Source organism: Mustela nigripes, chromosome 5 (genome assembly GCF_022355385.1).
Source record: "Mustela nigripes isolate SB6536 chromosome 5, MUSNIG.SB6536, whole genome shotgun sequence".
NCBI lineage: Eukaryota > Metazoa > Chordata > Mammalia > Carnivora > Mustelidae > Mustela > Mustela nigripes.
This window is the reverse complement of record NC_081561.1, coordinates 90,244,944-90,261,902: the sequence shown is the minus strand read 5'-3', so window position 1 is coordinate 90,261,902 and position 16,959 is coordinate 90,244,944. Positions and strand designations below refer to the sequence as shown.

The 16,959-nt window shown below is 36.5% G+C and overlaps 1 protein-coding gene across 5 annotated transcripts in view; it reads right to left on the bottom strand.

Moving 5' to 3' along the window:
* The window catches only part of ADGRG6 (adhesion G protein-coupled receptor G6), a 137,502-nt gene that overhangs the window by 101,409 nt on the left and 19,134 nt on the right, over positions 1-16,959 (bottom strand). The window lies entirely within an intron of this gene.

Sequence of the window (16,959 nt, the reverse complement as noted above, 5' to 3'; positions counted from 1 at the left end):
CACCTTGGAAACATCCTGAAGCTACCACAGAATAGACTGCTACACCCATTCACTGGGAGAAACCACTTTCCTCCCAAGTCAACCATCTGATATCATCAATGGGTGGTAATCTGTATTAGCTCTCCCTTGGCAAACATCATTAAGTTACATACATGCAATCCCTTGGAAAAGATTTTATTCCACAAAATGTCTGAATTAACGGCAGTGATAGTTGGATAGGACATGAGATTAGAGACAGAATGTCCAAATTTAAGCCCTACCCAGCCACTACCTCCTAATGTCATGATGGGCAAATCTCCAAACTTCTCTGCAACTCAACTTACTCAACCCTAATAATAAACTACAAGGAGGTGGGCAGGCATCTGTTACATTGTTTCAACCTGACTATAGGTAATATATAGGTATTTTTAACTCCATCTTTAAAAGATCAGAACATGAAGTATAGTCTCTAAGTTCCCAGACCCCGAAGCTTAAAGGTGGTGAAGGTGAGTTAGGGGTTCTAACCGGACTGACCCCAACACTCACTCCTGAGTATACCATACACTCAAATGAGGAAGAATTCCCTGATATCCAAGATCTATCATCTTTTATGATGCTAATGACATATGCAGACGCTTAAGGAATAGTAAAATAATTAAGAAGGAATAAAACCCTGAAATACCAACATTTGTTACACCTGGTAATGAATTTAAAACAAATGACTCAATATACAGTGTTCTTTTTCTAATCCTCTGGTCCTCCCATTCTGCTCAACATTATTCCCTGAGCACGTCTGATCACTGAGGCACTGATTAACAAACCCAAGCAAGAAAAATAAATTAATGTCGTTTCAATCAAGTCCCGTATCATGTATTCTCTTTGTTCTGAAATGTGTGACAAACCACAGGATCATACTTCTGTAATGTTATCACCATTTGGATGATGGAAGTCTGTGACCATCTCTACTCTCTAGCTTTTGGAACTGTTCAGACACCTCTGAGTCAGTAAGGTAAGCGCCAGGCTATTTTTATACTCAGTCAATTTCCTAGTGTAGCTAAGTTAGGATGATAACTAGACAGCACACTGGCATTGCCATATGCTTAACTTTCCAGGCGTCTGGATAGAATCCCTTGCCTGGAAAGTGTAAGAGTTCTCATTGGTCTGTTCCTCTGCCATGATCCCTCAGCCCTCCAAAGATGTTGTCCTTGTATCTCTGGAGTAGGAGGAAAAGGGGCTCAAGGGTCTTCTCACTAATTTATACAGAATAATTTACAGAGGAGGGAGATCTGGATAAAACCCCAAAGACAAACCAAACAGATGTATACAAAATAAACATAACCTATCTTTATTCCTCTTGCAAAAGCTCTCATATCTTGGCTTGGTACATAATAATGTTTTATGTCCACACACCATCCAAGCCTCACAGCAAGATTTAGAAAGAAAGGAAATAATTTCCTAGAGAAACTGCCTTGGAATGAGGTGGCTCATTATCTAAGCCAGCAGAATGTCAACTGTGCTTAACCCAGACTTCCTTCACAAATGAGGCAAAAAACATCCTGGTTAAAAACATTCTAGTTTAGGGGAGAACACAGAAAGGTCACCAAGCTAATATTTACATAACTTACTTTTATTAAAAATAAAAACTTTCCATTTCTATGGAATGTCTTCTAATGCATATGTTTAAATTTCTGAGTTGACTTCAAAGAGACTATCACTAACACTCCAAGACACACTACCTACTTTTCACTATGCTAAAAAGTAGAGCCCTTCTTCAATACTTCTGTATCTAAATCTTTTGTCAGGGAGGATGGGAACCTATTTTACAATGTAGAGATACAGTTATTTTAAAGTAATCAACAAGGGACAACCTACCTGTATTTTGATATTAAATTCTGTTATATCTATTTGAAGAACTGGGTGCCATATCTGAATTGAGATACAGTTTCTCTTCTGAAACACCAATATAAATTTTAGATCTGACAGTATTTTATTCTAAAGATCTAAAGATTTTTATTTAATTGTCCCACCATGAAGCTCTTGTTAACACAAGATATTAATACCATCCTGAATTGTTTGAGGTACCAGTATGACTTCACATCTCATTAAAAGATGGTCTAACATTCTAGACAAAAACGTTAACATGAAAACGTGCCAAATTCCACAAGCTGTGAATTAAGTTGATTAGTTAATGGAGAGAGGATGGGGGAAGTAATGAGACATATTTTCCTACTTAGTCATAAGTACACTAAAAAAAAAAAAAAAGTTAAAAAAAATAGCAGAGGGCAATAATTTTCATCAACTCTTCTGTTCCATTAACCTTGCTTCTAGGGATCAATATTGTTTCTTTTTTTTTTTTTTTTTTTTAAATATACCATTCAGGATCCATAGTCTGTGACTATCAGGGTTTTTCAGAACTATTTTCATCAATAAAAATACTGCAAGGTCAAGTTAGCGACATTTCTGAAAAGTTTTCTTTTAGCACCCTTTTCAGGAGGTCATGTCATTGTTGGAGCCCCATTGCATTTTCGTCATACAGCATGATGATCATACCGGCAAACACAGAACAGAAGAATCTCTTTTCATTTCTGACCCTGCAAGATGAGATCACAGAAAGCCTCACACAAAGCCCATGGGCTGCAGGACATGTTTCACTGGACCTAAGAAGACACAGCCCTTTTCACTGTGGCTTTTCTTTGAACTACACACTTGGAAGGCGCCATAAGATTCAAGGGGGGAGGGCCAGTGACAGAACAAGAAGACGCACTAAATCTTCTCAGAACTAGGGGAACAGGGATAGCAAAGGTTAGAACTGAAGGGGAAACACTAAAAAGTCTAGGACAACCAAAAACACTCGTTTGATGGTTGTTTTATTATTATTATTATTGCTCTCCTGCTATCTCCCATAGAATATCCATGTGACTTGCAGGCATCCCTGACCCCGACTCAGGACACCCCACCTTCCTGAACCCTGAACCTTCAGTGACTTCCAGGCAAAGGTAAGTTTTGCTTCTGGGCTCCCACAGAAAAACTGTTGATCAAGCCCAGTTCATAAATGAAGCTTTAAAACAAAAATCCCTTTTTGAAAGTAATTCTGAAATGTTGTATATGGCCAAGAATTCTATGCTTTAAAAATCCCAGGCTACAGATTCCTCTGATGTCTAACAAATTGAAAATTGATTTTTCAAGAGAGAAAGAGCATGTTTTCATATTTTAGTAATGAAAATGGAAAGAATACTTTGTAAATTCCTCCTCCTCAAAGTCCCAAATTAATGACTATTCGGGGAAAAAGGCATATAAACTATTTTCAACATTCAGCCCACTGAATGCATTCAACACTACAAGGTTATATAGTAAATCAAACTGTCTTCTTCTCAAGCATATGTTATTTCTTTTCCTGAAGGGAAAGGCAAGGTATCAAAAACACTACCACACTAGCTGTTTCTTGATTCCAAACAGAGTATAGAAGACTCTCAGTTCCAGCAGGATCCAGTGACCCTGTAGCTGACACCACAGGACAGGGGAAGCCCTTTCCTTAATATGGTTTTCATGATTAATGAATGACATTACCATATTCACTCCCACACCTTTCCGGCTTGCAGAAGTCCCTTCTGGCTGAGAATACCATTAAGAAAAAAATGTTCTCACCACCAAGTTCTGAGGCTCTCCTCTACCCTGTTTTTCTGCTTTTCAAAAAAGTTACAGTGGCAAGTAAAAAAAAAAAAAAAAATTCTTCCAGCAGAACATTTTTTTTTTTTCCCGTGCCAGAACCTATTAAAGACTAAAATAAAAGAGCAAGCAGTTGCTGGCCATGGGCTGCCCTGAAGAGGGAAGTTCTGTAGCAGTTCTCACACAACTAAACTTTGCACAGCTGCCATCCCCCACCTTTTCTTTTTCTGCCCTCTTCATAGGCAGCAGATCCACAACTCCCATAAACTTACAAGAGGAGCAAGGGATGTCAAGGAGTGACCTGGGAATGCCTTTGCTGCCTGAATGTTTTTTTTTAAAAGATTTTATTTATTTATCAGAGAGAGAGAGCGAGAGAGAGTGAGCACAGGCAGACAGAATGGCAGGCAGAGGCAGAGGCAGAAGCAGGCTCCCTGCTGAGCGAGGAGCCCGATGTGGGACTCAATCCCAGGATGCTGGGATCATGACCTGAGCCGAAGGCAGCCACTTAACCCACTGAGCCACCCAGGCGTCCCTGCTGCCTGGATGTTTAAGCACTGATGTTTAAATGAAAAAGAAACCTTCAGGGTCAGAACACATTTTCATCACATACAGGTCCTTCACTTGCTTCTCCCTTCGTAGGGATCACCACGGGCTCTGACTTCAGTGATGGGAGCTTTCTACAAGTGATGACTCTTCACTGGAGGAAGAAGGAAAGGCTAGATGTTGTAGTTTAAGCTCACTTTGTTAGAATTTTCTTTTAGCAAGGATCATGAAAATCTGACAGATTACCAAAAGTAGATGCTAAGGGTTGCTACAGATGGCTGATGCCCTGCGGCCGGATGCTTACATAATTCTCTGCTTCCCTTTCAAAAGCAAAAATAGTCGAGGAAAGAAAATGAGGAATATTATCTTCTAATGATTGGGGAGGAGATAATATTGTCCTTGTGCCTACTTTTAGTTATTCATAAGTTGTTTATTAAGACGAAACTGCAAACATTTAGAAAACAAACAAACAAACAAAAAAAACGGCTAACAAGACATGCATAATATGTGCTACTCCTGGAAAGTTTTCTAAATGGATCATTTCCTGAAAAGTTCATTTTTGAGATCCTTGGTTGAAACAAAATATTATTTTCCAAAACACCATTTACTGGGTGAAAAATCATTCACTGTGCAAATCACTATGCTGAATAATGATAGAAACTATAGCCACCATTTCACTGGTGCCTTTTCAGGGGTCAGGTTCTGATAGATACATTGTGCAGACTGGTCAACTGTCACAGCCACCCTCTGGATTAGAAACTGTCAGAGCCACATTTCACAGAAGTAACTTCTCCCCAAACCGCAGGACTTGTAAGTCACAGAAGCAGTACTCCCACTTGTCGTCTGTCCTCTGGGCCCACATACTGAACCACCACAGGTAGCCCATGTTGGAGGGTGCAGACATCAAAATCAAAAAACAAAAAAGTATTATAAACACTGCCTGGGCTCCTTAGATGTCTCAGGGAAAGATTAATAAACTCTAACTTGAATTTCAACAGCCATGAACAAAAGTGTAAAACAGTGATTCTCTTGTTAAAACATAGACTTGTTAAAACATGAACTTGATAAAACGTAGACTGCTGGATCTCACTCTCAGTTTCTGAATCAGTAGGGTTGGGATGGGGCCCAAGAATCTGCATTGCTACCAAGTTCCCACATGATGGGGATGACTGCTAGTCCCAGGACCAGCCCACACTTTAAGAACTACAAACTATCACAGCAGGGATACTAAAAATTGAAACATAGTGGAAGAAATTTTGTTCAGTACTATAATTGAATAAACATTAGGCATAAAATGCATACCCTGACTCATGGTTACAGAGATGAAGTACATTGACTCAGAGAAGAATAAGCATGTGAACCATCACAGCCTTTGCTTGCTTGTTCTTTGTGGGCCTTTTGTGGATTTACCTCTCACAAAATGGAAAGAACAAAGACTAGGAGCCAGAAGAACTACATTCTGGTTCTTCTTCCACAGAACTGTGCTGCTGCCTTTTGTTTTTTTCCCCCCAAGATTTATTTATTTATTTAAGAGAGAGAGCAAGTGAGGGGAGGAGCAGAGGAAGAGGGAGAGAATCTCAAGCAGGTGTCACACTGAGCAAGGAGTACAAGTCCAATATGGGGCTTCATACCACAACCCTGAGATCATGACCTAAGCCGAAATCGAGAGTCAGATGCTTAACCAACTGAGCTACCCAGGAGCCTCAACTGTACTGCTGCTTCTTAAAGTGGGTCTCCCCTTCTGTGCAACACAATAGTAAATAATTCCTTTCCTTCTTTTTTTGTTTTGTTGTTGTTGTTGTTTTTGGAACATTGTAAGAATCTGATAAAGTAACTAAATAAAAAATATTTTATATACTAAGGAAAATATACACAACAAACTAAATATTACTGTGACTCTGGTTACATCTGATTTAGTCTCAAAATGTAGGCCTTTTGTTTTCTTTAGAGAAAATTAAATTTTATACCAGTTTATGAATAGTTGATCATAATGAATCATGCTTAGAGTACATTTTAACTCAAAAGTTTCCTAAAGAATGGAAACCATGGAAGAGAACTTAGTGGGAAAAATGGAAAAGAGTTTACCCTTTATAAAAATAACTGACTAGGGGCACCTGGGTGGCTCAGTGGGTTAAAAACCTCTGCCTTCGGCTCAGGTCATGATCCCAGGGTCCTGAGATCGAGCCCTGCATCAGGCTCTCTGCTCAGCAGGGAGCCTGCTTTCCCCTCTCTCTCTGCCTGCCTCTCTGCCTACTTGTGATCTATCTGTCAAATAAATAAATAAAATCTTAAAAAGAAAAATGTCTGCACTACCCAAAGCACTCAAAAAAAAAAAAAAAAAAAAACTGACTCCCAAGAAATAAAATGAATGAGGTTGATTATACAATTCTCTTGAGAAAGACCAGAAATAGAAAGGTGATGGGTAAGAAATCTTTCACAATTACTGCCAGACACAGGTAAAAAACCGTTCTGGTGTTATGCAATTGTCAAAAAAAGGTAATATGTATTTCCTAAAAATATCTAACAGCCATTTTTAAACCAAACTGAGTAACACTGTTTAACCTCAGAAGTCTATTCAAAGTCACTACTAAGAAAATCTGTTCCTTACTAGCACTGATCTTCATACTGTGTTCAGAAGCAATGTTTCTTAGTATAAAAATTAGACTTCAGTTGTTAAATTTGAATTAGAGGAGTTTCCAGTTTGCACAAAAAATTGCTGTTGTGGTACTTCCAGTTCCTCCTAGTTCTCAAAGTCTTATTAAAATAAATAAATTTTAAAAACCTAAATTCCTCTTTTTCTCTCCTTGTCTGTCAGTCTAGTTCAAACCGTGGTTCATTTGCCTCGGCCTTCATTTTATGAGCCTCCAGAAATTAAAACATTTTTAGCAAAATATCCCATTGATGACTGCGTTACATCTGGAAACAATAAAATATAAATACCCCAGCAAAGTATTAAAACAAGATGTGACAGCAGTGTGGGGAAGCAGTATAGGCCACCCCAAAATGTGCAACTTTGGCCTGTGGATTGTTTTGAACAGAAGGCAATCAAGACCCAGCAGACTCAAGAAAAACTTATACTTCTCCCTCAATTACCTAAAAAAATTTTAATAGGGACCTACCCTAGAAAAATAGCTATTCCCAGACATAACTTTTGATGTGACAGGGCAGATATCTAATTATCAGACATCTGCTCTTCTTATCAGGCTGTGAATCACTGCTCCTCCCCTTGAAGCCCAGGCTTTTATCCCACCCCTCAGCTCAGGATGGGATATGAGCCTCAACTAACTGACTTGTCCTTGAGTATTATATCTTTAGGTCTCTAGTATGCACAAAACTCAATTTTTTTTTTTTCCTGTGAATCCATCTTCTGTCAATTTAACTATTAGAGCAGCTAAAGACCCCAGAAGAGAAGGAGGGAACCTTTTTTCACCCCTATACTAGTCCTTCATAATCAGACCAAGATGAGAAATTATACTTTTACAATACCCACGATTTGGTACTGAATCATTAAACAATGTACAGATTTTTCTGAACGTTATCAGTTTCTAAAAGAACGATCAATGTCAATTACTCTAAAATGGATTCTTAAAGTGAACAGATTTTTAAATGAAAAGCAAATGCAGGGAAATACAAATTCTGTAAGTTTATAGAAAGAGTTCATAGCCAACTAACCACTGACCTCCCCCAATACACACACACACACACACACTCCTTTTACCCTTACACAGCTTGATTGTATGGCCCTTTTCACAGATGCTTCTGTAATCACTTCAGCCATGAAGTCTGTCTCCACCTAATAACTAAGTTTTGATAACAGATGATCTCAGTCTCATAGAATGAGTTTGTCCCTGCACCATTAAGTTAAAATAACAGTGAACAGTCAAGAGGTACATAAGAACAAAACAACTCTCTTCTGGACAAGGAGACAGCATTAGTGTGACACTCATCTTGAACCACATTCAAGACCAAAAAAAAAAAAGAAAGAAAGAAAGAAAGAAAAGCTGAGAGTCTGAAAAATTATGATAACATTGCATAATATAAATAATTAGGCCTGATAAATATGCCAATTATCTTTCTAAAATTAAAATTAACTTTTTAAAATGTTTTATTATTTTTTTTATTTAATAGAGAGAGAAGGGGGCACCTGGGTGGCTCAGTGGGTTAAAGCCTCTGCCTTCAGCTCAGGTCATGATCTCTGGGCGCTGGGATGGAACCCTGCATTGGGCTCTCTGCTCAGCAGGGAGCCTGCTTCCCCCTCCCTCTCTCTCTGCCTTCCTCTCTGCCTACTTGGGATCTCAGTCTGTCAAATAAATAAATAAAAATCTTTAAAAAATTAAAAAAAAATAGAGGGAGAGAGAGTGCACAAGTAGGCAGAGGGAAAGGAGAAGCAGGGAGCCTGATGTAAGGTTCTATTCCAGGACCCTGAGATCATGACCTGAGCATAAGGCAGATGCTTAACCACCTGAGCCACCCAGGCATCCCTTAAAATTAATTTTTAATTCCTATTTATTTTGTATGGGATATTAAAAAATTCACAAATGGGATAGCAATGTAGGGAAAAGGAACCGCAACAAATGGGGATCGTTTATCAACAATAATTTTTCTTTTTAGGAGGGAGGACAGAGAAACAAAATCAAAGTTCTGAATTCATCTTGATGCATACTGCTTTAAATCAGCCTGCATTATTGTTTCAGCAACAACCCACTTAAAATTAAGGAGAATTATTTTGAAGACACATTTTGAAAAAATGTATTTTTTGCTATATATTCTTAACTCTCTTTCCCCTATTTTAATATTTGCTTACTACCTCCCAGTCACCTATACACATGCATATTTTGTGAACATGATATACCTAATATTTAGTCCTGATACTTTATTATTCTAAACCTTGTATTTCTACATTATAATTATAGTCATTTTGAAGTAGTTAATAAAATTATTTTGTATTAATGGAACTTTAGATGGTTGTTTTTTCTACAATAGATGGTATTAAATGAGCATGTATAAAGCCTTTGCTTTTATTAAATTATTCTCTTTGAGATTTTCCCAGTAATTAATCAGAAGGTATAATATCATCTCCCAGATACATCTATCAAAGACTATTTTTAAAAAATCAAACATATACAATTTTATTATAATAAATCCACTAGTTACAAGAGATAAAACCTTTTTAAAAATCTGCATATATTCATTTAAATAAAAAACATATCAGATAAACTGATAAAGCACTGGTTATATCATATTTCTAAATAATTCACAATAAGGATGCTTTAATTTGACTTTTTAACAATAGGGCATAGACAAAATAAATTCTGAAATATTTGGTCTTAAAAAGTCAAAACTACTAAGTCCAAAATATACTAATTTTTGTATTGCAAAAAATAAGTTCCTAGTTGGTTGTTTGGATCTTAAAATTCTTTTTCCCACGGAAATAACATTATAAAATTCTGTTAAAATCCTAGGCTAACCCATAACATAGCTAAAACAAAATTAACAGCAGCCCAGATTCCCTAGCCCACTTAATACCCTGGAACGTCAGCCTGAGATTCTGCTAAACTGTGAGCCTCATGGGAGGTATAAAGAATATGAATTTGTACCTCTCCTTCTCTCCTCTGGAAAGGGTGGGGAATGTGGGTTACAGCAGAAGGATGTGCCAGGAGCACAACCCTATCAAAGGGATGGGTTAGTCAGAAAAATACAGGTAGAGGTAAACTTCATGATACTGACCTTTAGACACACTATTTTAAGATCACAGCTTTTTTTTTAAATTTTTTATTTTTTATAAACATATATTTTTATCCCCAGGGGTACAGGTCACGGCTTTTATGTACCAACTTCTTGGGAGGTATTCTCTCATTTTGTCTATTTATCAACAAAGTCAAAATGAATGAAATGCAGAATGGGCCACCAGGGGCTGGCCACACTTGGGTTAATTCAAGCCAAACCTGCTCTAAACTAAAATGGATGTCTGTGCCTTGGCCTGCTTTTTCACAACATGGCTTCTATGCCTTTCCCATCAAACCTGTAGACTGGAGGGGTAACCCTAATCTCAAATGTCTCCCTTTAAATAGTGTACCTTCATTCACTCTATTGGAGTACCTACACTCTCTTGGTTTTGTGCAGAATAAAGAAGAAGAGATGACCCCAACTTTAGGCACTCTTAATCAATAAGAAAAAAAATATGAACATTAACAATCGTGAAATACAATATGGCAACAAAACCTAAAGTACAGCCTGTTACAGAATTCCAATGGAGAGATGGAGAAAAATTGGAGATTTAAAAAAAAATCTTTCCCTGTTCCAATTCTACTTTTAAAAATGGGATCCAATTTGTGGTTACATGGATATACACAGACATGAAAATTAAGGAAAAGAAATCATCCATCTTAAAAGCCTCATTTTAAATGCTTCTGACATCAAGAGGGCATTTACTATGGGTCTTGAGATGGGGAAGCGTTTTATTAGGTAGCAAAGGGGAAATGAGTTTTAGGTTGAGGACGAGGTGTGAAGAAAGACTTGAAGGCAGGGAAGTACATGGAATGCCAGAGAAAAGAAGGTTTTTCTATTTTTTTTCCTTAGTTTATGAATAGGGAAACTCAGAAATAGCTTAGAAAATACCTGCTGAAGCTCCGTGGCGAAGGACCTTGACTGACAATCTCTTAGGCAGCATTTAATTCACAACTGAAAGCCCTTTGAGGTTCCCAAGCAAATTACCCTTTACTAAACATTTATATGAAAGTGGTTTTTACTAGGTGGCAGAGGAAGACAGGAGACAACAGCGCCAATTTTTTCTATGTCTACAAAAGTTGGGGCAAGAAGCAATGAGTTTGCATTAAAACAAAGAACAGGGCGCCTGGGTGGCTCAGTTGGTTAAGCAACTGCCTTCGGCTCAGGTCACGGTCCTGGAGTCCCGGGATGGAGTCCTGCATCAGGCTCTCAGCTCCACGGGGAGTCTGCTTCTCCCTCTGACCTACTCACCTCTCATGCTCTCTCTCACTGTCTCTCTCTCAAATAAATAAATAAAATCTTTAAAACAACAACAACAACAACAAACAAAAAACATTAAAAAACAAGAGATTCCCAGATTTTGCAATAGATTAGATGATCTCAGAAGTGTTGCTAAAAAAGAGACAAAGATACCTCTGGAAGTTTTAATTCTAGAGGAAAGAAAAATAATGGTATTAGTAAGACTGAGACTAGGAAAAACATCTTAGATTGAAGAAAAATACAACAAGCTGAATAGTCAAAGCTGTTAGTCCTGGCAGGCTGGCATTCAGCTGCTTCCCACTGGGTGAGTTGTGCTTCTTGACTATGTTTGTCTTCAGACTATTTTTTCCTGGTTGGACTTCATACCGTAGTTACAAATGTATTATATTTTACATGAACCAATAATAACATGAAAGTCAAAGGATATATGAATCCATGAAAACTTGGTTGAATGGTTAGGAAAGTTTTTTATAAAGATAAATGAAACAGCCATTCAGTTAGATATGGGTTTGACGATCTTGAATGACTCTGGTGGGAAAACAAAGATTTTGCGTTCAGAACATGTCAGAAGGATCTCTCTCCAGTGTAAAGGAATCAAATTTAAAAATCACTTGCACATTATGGGCTTGATTTATGCAAGACAGACAACACTGAGCTCCAGTTCAAAGCTATCCTCAAAGGCCCCAGTGCTATATGAAATCAATGGCAAATAAATGTAAGCTTATGTTAAGTGCAAATTAAATGGTAGGGGGCTCCTGGCTCAGCCATGATGATGTCACAAGTATTGGATTCCTCTCCCAGCATAAGCAAAAACAGACGTGGATGAAATACATGAAGCAATTGCTTTCAGATACTGGAAAACTGACAAAACAAAGCTCTCTCAACCTTGGGAGAAAAGAAACACACTAGGTAAGCCCCACATATCTGTCTGAAAGTCCTCTCCGAGCCATTGCACAGGTAACTGGAACCCAAGCAGAGGGTAGTGGCTTCACAAGAGAGACTATCTATAAAATTTTCCCTACTCTACCATGTTATAAGCTTGGTTTCAAGATACCCCTGGTACCTTAATAATGTATGAATTTTTTTTTTTTTTTTGAGAGAGAGACAGCACAAAAATAATGGGGAAGGGCAGAAGGAGAGAATCTTAAGCAACTTTCCACGCTCAGCATGGAGCTCAGTGCCTCGATCTCACAACCCTGACATCATTACCTGAGCCAAAATCAAGAGTAGGATGCCTAACTGACTGAGCCAACCAAGTGCCCCAATGTACAAAGATTTTTAAGAAAATAAAATGTCCTAGTCCATGGCATCACCAATGATACTATAACAATTAGCACAGGCCTTCCATAGCAAAATACCTGCCAAATCAGCTTAATTTTAAATTTGTATGAAACTCAGAAATGAGACCAGAATTTAAGATGTAAAAGTTGAGCTTTACCTTTTTGCAATATTTGTGAAGTGTAAAGTTAGACTCCTAACCCTCTTTAAATTTCCTGAATTACACATAGTGCTTCCTCAAATTACCCACCCAATAAGGATACATTCTCATTTCCATGAGAGCTTTGTGTATAATCTCTGCATTATCTGGGATCTTAATATTAACAGCTGATGATAATGGGTCCCATTATTTTGCTTCAATCAATGATCACATTCTCATTAGACCCTTCATAGGCAAATAGCGACCTTTATACAGGGCTACAGTCATAGCAGGTGCTTCTCCAGAAATAAGACTATCTTGACTGATGCTTTCAACCCACTATTTACCCATGTAAACCTTTCAAGTCAGTAACCAGGGCAGAACAAATAACCTCTCAGAAACCACTCACCAGGTGCTCACTCCACTCCAGGTTGGAATTTTCAAGTGCTCAACTGAAACTTACTTTCTGATTCATGCTTTATATTTGCTGAGCAATCAAATTTACAAAAAGATTTGTGAAGTTTTTCACAAGATCCATGAATTTTTTAAATGAGTACAAATAACTTCACCATAATCGAGCAACCGCTCCATTTAGAACAAATTAAACAGAAGAAAAATATGCTTACAACAAGTCAGTGGGAGTTAGTTTCCCTAGGCCACCTTTTTTATCTTTAATTTTTATTAAAGGTAACAAGTCAAAACTATAATAAGTCTACCATAAGGTTTCAGTTAAAAAGCAAAATCCAATTAATGTATGAAAACTACAGAAAATAAGGAGGAATGATATGCTGATCATTGCATTCGGTTTACTTGATGGAGGAAAGAACCTCTCAAGGAAAACCGCTGCCAGGCAAAGGTGTGATTTGAACTTCAGAATGTGTGTAGGGACTAAAGAAGGATGAAATGCAAGCTTACTCTTGAGCTAGGTGAAGTTTATATCCTTTATAGAAATGTCTTCTCTGACATACACAAAAGAATATTCTTCAGTACTGAAAAAAATTGAACAACCATAATAATCCGTACATAGTAATACTGAATATTCTTTTCCTGGTGGCAAACAAACAAATAAACAAAAAACAGGAAAAAACACAGCAAATACAATAAAGTTGTGCTTTTAAAAGCCACTATTTAATTTTTGATACAGCTAGTAAAATCCTGAGAGTTCTGAGGTCCCTAAAATTCCATCTGTTGTGACCCCAGAACTATTAACCAGTATTTTTTCCAATGAGAAATTTCTTTTTTTTTTTTTTTGAGGTGTAACTGACATGCGGTAAAATGCACAGATTTCAAGGGTGTTCTTTAATGAGTTTTGATGGGCGTATTCCCATCATACATATTCCCATACATAACCATATTCCTGCCAAATTCTGGACCCAGGCTATCTTCCTGTGTCTCCTTCCAGTCAGTTGCTCCCCGGAGGCACCAACTGTTCTGATTTTTATCATCATGGGTTAGTTGGGTCTATCCTAGAAGTCCATATAAGTAAAATCACAGAGAATATACTCTGTGTCCCTTCCTTACTCAACATTTTTTACAGCCCCCATTCATGCTGTTGACATATCACTAGTTGATTTCTTTCTCACAGAATACTGCTCTATTTGACGAATACACCAAAATCTGTTGATCCATTTACATCCTGATGGACGTATGAATTTTTCCCAGTTTGGGGTTATTAAGAATAATGATATTATGAAATAGTTATGGAAGTTTTGTGAGCAAATGTTTTAATTTTTTTGAATGAATACCCAATAATAAAATTATCAAATCACAGTGTAGATATGTGTGTGTGTGTGTGTGTAGCCTTTTAAAGAAACTACTGGACAGCTTTGCAAAGTGGCTGTACAATTTCACACTTGCCCCAGCAACATATGAAAGTTCCAATTGTTCCACATCTTCATCACCACTAGAATTTTTCAGTTTTTTCAATTCTAGCTAAGCTAGTGGAGATGAAGTGGTGTCTCCTGCTTTCAGGATGAGATTACCACTAACCAAACAGTCTTCTTAGGCAGAAACGTTAACCAGTAGAATTAGATTAGGGAACTTTATATACATATCACAAATGAGCACTATAAATATACACACACACACACACACACATACACACACTGTATATACACCAATACAAAATCAAGATATTTTAAAATCATGTCTATAAACTATATTCATTTCATTCATACATAAAACTATAAAAACAGGAAGTATGCATTAATTTTATATTATTATGAAATCAATGCATGTTATTGCTAGAAACATAAAGAAAGATATGATGAAAAGGAAATACCTGAATCTCAAGAACACATTGCTATCATGTTATATTTCTATCTTTAACTCAGACCATTGTATTAAAAAAATCATACTAGTTATAGTTTGATGTCCTGACCTTTTCAATTGTGCTTGAATCTTGATCCCATTATACTAAACATTGGAAATAAAATAGAAATATATGTACCATTTTGTCATGTAAATATTCCAGAATTTATCAGATGCCCCATTGTTGGATATTTAGGTTATGTTTACTATTTAGTAATTACATATATATATATACACAAAGCCCTAAGCACACATTGAATAGGTATCGCAGGCTGCAAATGAACATTTTGCAATATTTAATTTCAGAGTCTGCATTTAATTCATGTTACTGATTGATCAAATGCCATTGATGTCACACAAAATTTTTCATTATCATCATTAGTTTAGATGCATTTTAAAGTAATTTTATGTCCTGGTATGTAGAGTTCAAGTTTAAATAAAATCCAACATAGGTTTGAATTTTTAAAATATGTTTCTCCAAAGCATATTTTTACTCTCAAACAGTACAGGATTCACTAGCATTTTTAACCGGAAATAGCCCATGACATGTTTTCTGATTTTATTTCTGACTAGAATTACTAAAATTAAAACACTCAGAAGGTAATATGGTCTTACTTTTGAAAAAATGACAATTCCTTTAATAATAAAGAAAGCAAAATTACAGTTTTATTATTAGATTTCAAATCTAATTTTCTGCTTCAATATGAATAACAAAATCAGATTAGTTTACATATTCTACCCTAAAAGCTAAAAGACTTCCAACCTATTTTAACAAAGGCTAATGACCAAAACAGTTAAGTAAGGTGTGGTTTTCAGCACTAAATTTTTATATCTTACATATCTCTGTTTCCCACAAATAGGAGCTTTAAATGTAAATTAACAAAACTTCCCAGTTCAAAATGTTTTCAAATATAATTACAACAAAAATAAAGGTCATTGTAAAGTGAAGCCAGGCACAAGTATGGGACAAATATTAAAGACACGCTTTTTTTTTTTTTTTAGTTTCACTCGAACCAACCACTTTGAGATAAATAGCCTAATAACTGCTAGTATCCTAATACCAGAAAATATTAAGATATAATGGGAATATTGAAAAGGAAAGAAACAGGAATGGAAAACAACTAGGCAAATCGGGATGTTAATATGATTTAAATGAGAGAGAAAAAAAGAGAAGATAAGCTGACGGGAAATCAGAGGCACCTAAAGGAACAATTTGAAGAATATGAAAAACTGCATGCAAAAAGGTATATTGTGAAAGTTAAATGCAAATACACTAAATTCCAAATCATTAGTCATCCTATTTTGTGACACAGTTTCATCCTTAAAGAGACTTTCTATGAAGGAAGGGTTTCCTTACTCCCTTAGCAGCAAACATCGTTATAGCAAATATGTTCCACCTACTTTAAAAAATTCTTAAAAAAAAACAAAAACAAAAACAAAAAAACCCACAAACCTTTGGAAAACATTAGACTACTCAGGAGATCTTTAGGGCTTTAGAAAACGGTAACAGAATTGTTTACACACACACACACACACACACACACACACACACACACAGACGTGTCAATGCATCTCCAAAACAGAATTATCTATTTTCTAAGGGTGAGGAAGTAACAGATCCAAATGTAGACTACGCTTTCAAGCATTCAAAAATGAAGGGAATAAAAAATGAAAATGACTTCCTAAAAGAACAAAAGTCTTTGAGGGGAGGTGGGAAATTTTTGTTTAGAAAAGACAATACATGAATATGTTTGTGAGCTAACCTGGGGAAGACATAAAGCAAAATAAAAGTTCAAGATACAGGTTATGGTGAGGACAGCTGGGGAAAAACTAACAAAGGGGAAAGAGAAGGACAGCTAAAATAATTTTAAGACAATAATCACCTTTTTCTCCACTTTCAATAAAACCAGACATTTTTAAAAACAAATATAGGTGTACATTTTAATAGTGATGAGAGTAGTTTGGTACTAAAAAAAGACATATTTCCACAAGAAGCTTAGTCCTTGAGGCAAGTGTACATAAATAAACTATTCTGGTTATTGTACACATTTAGAGTG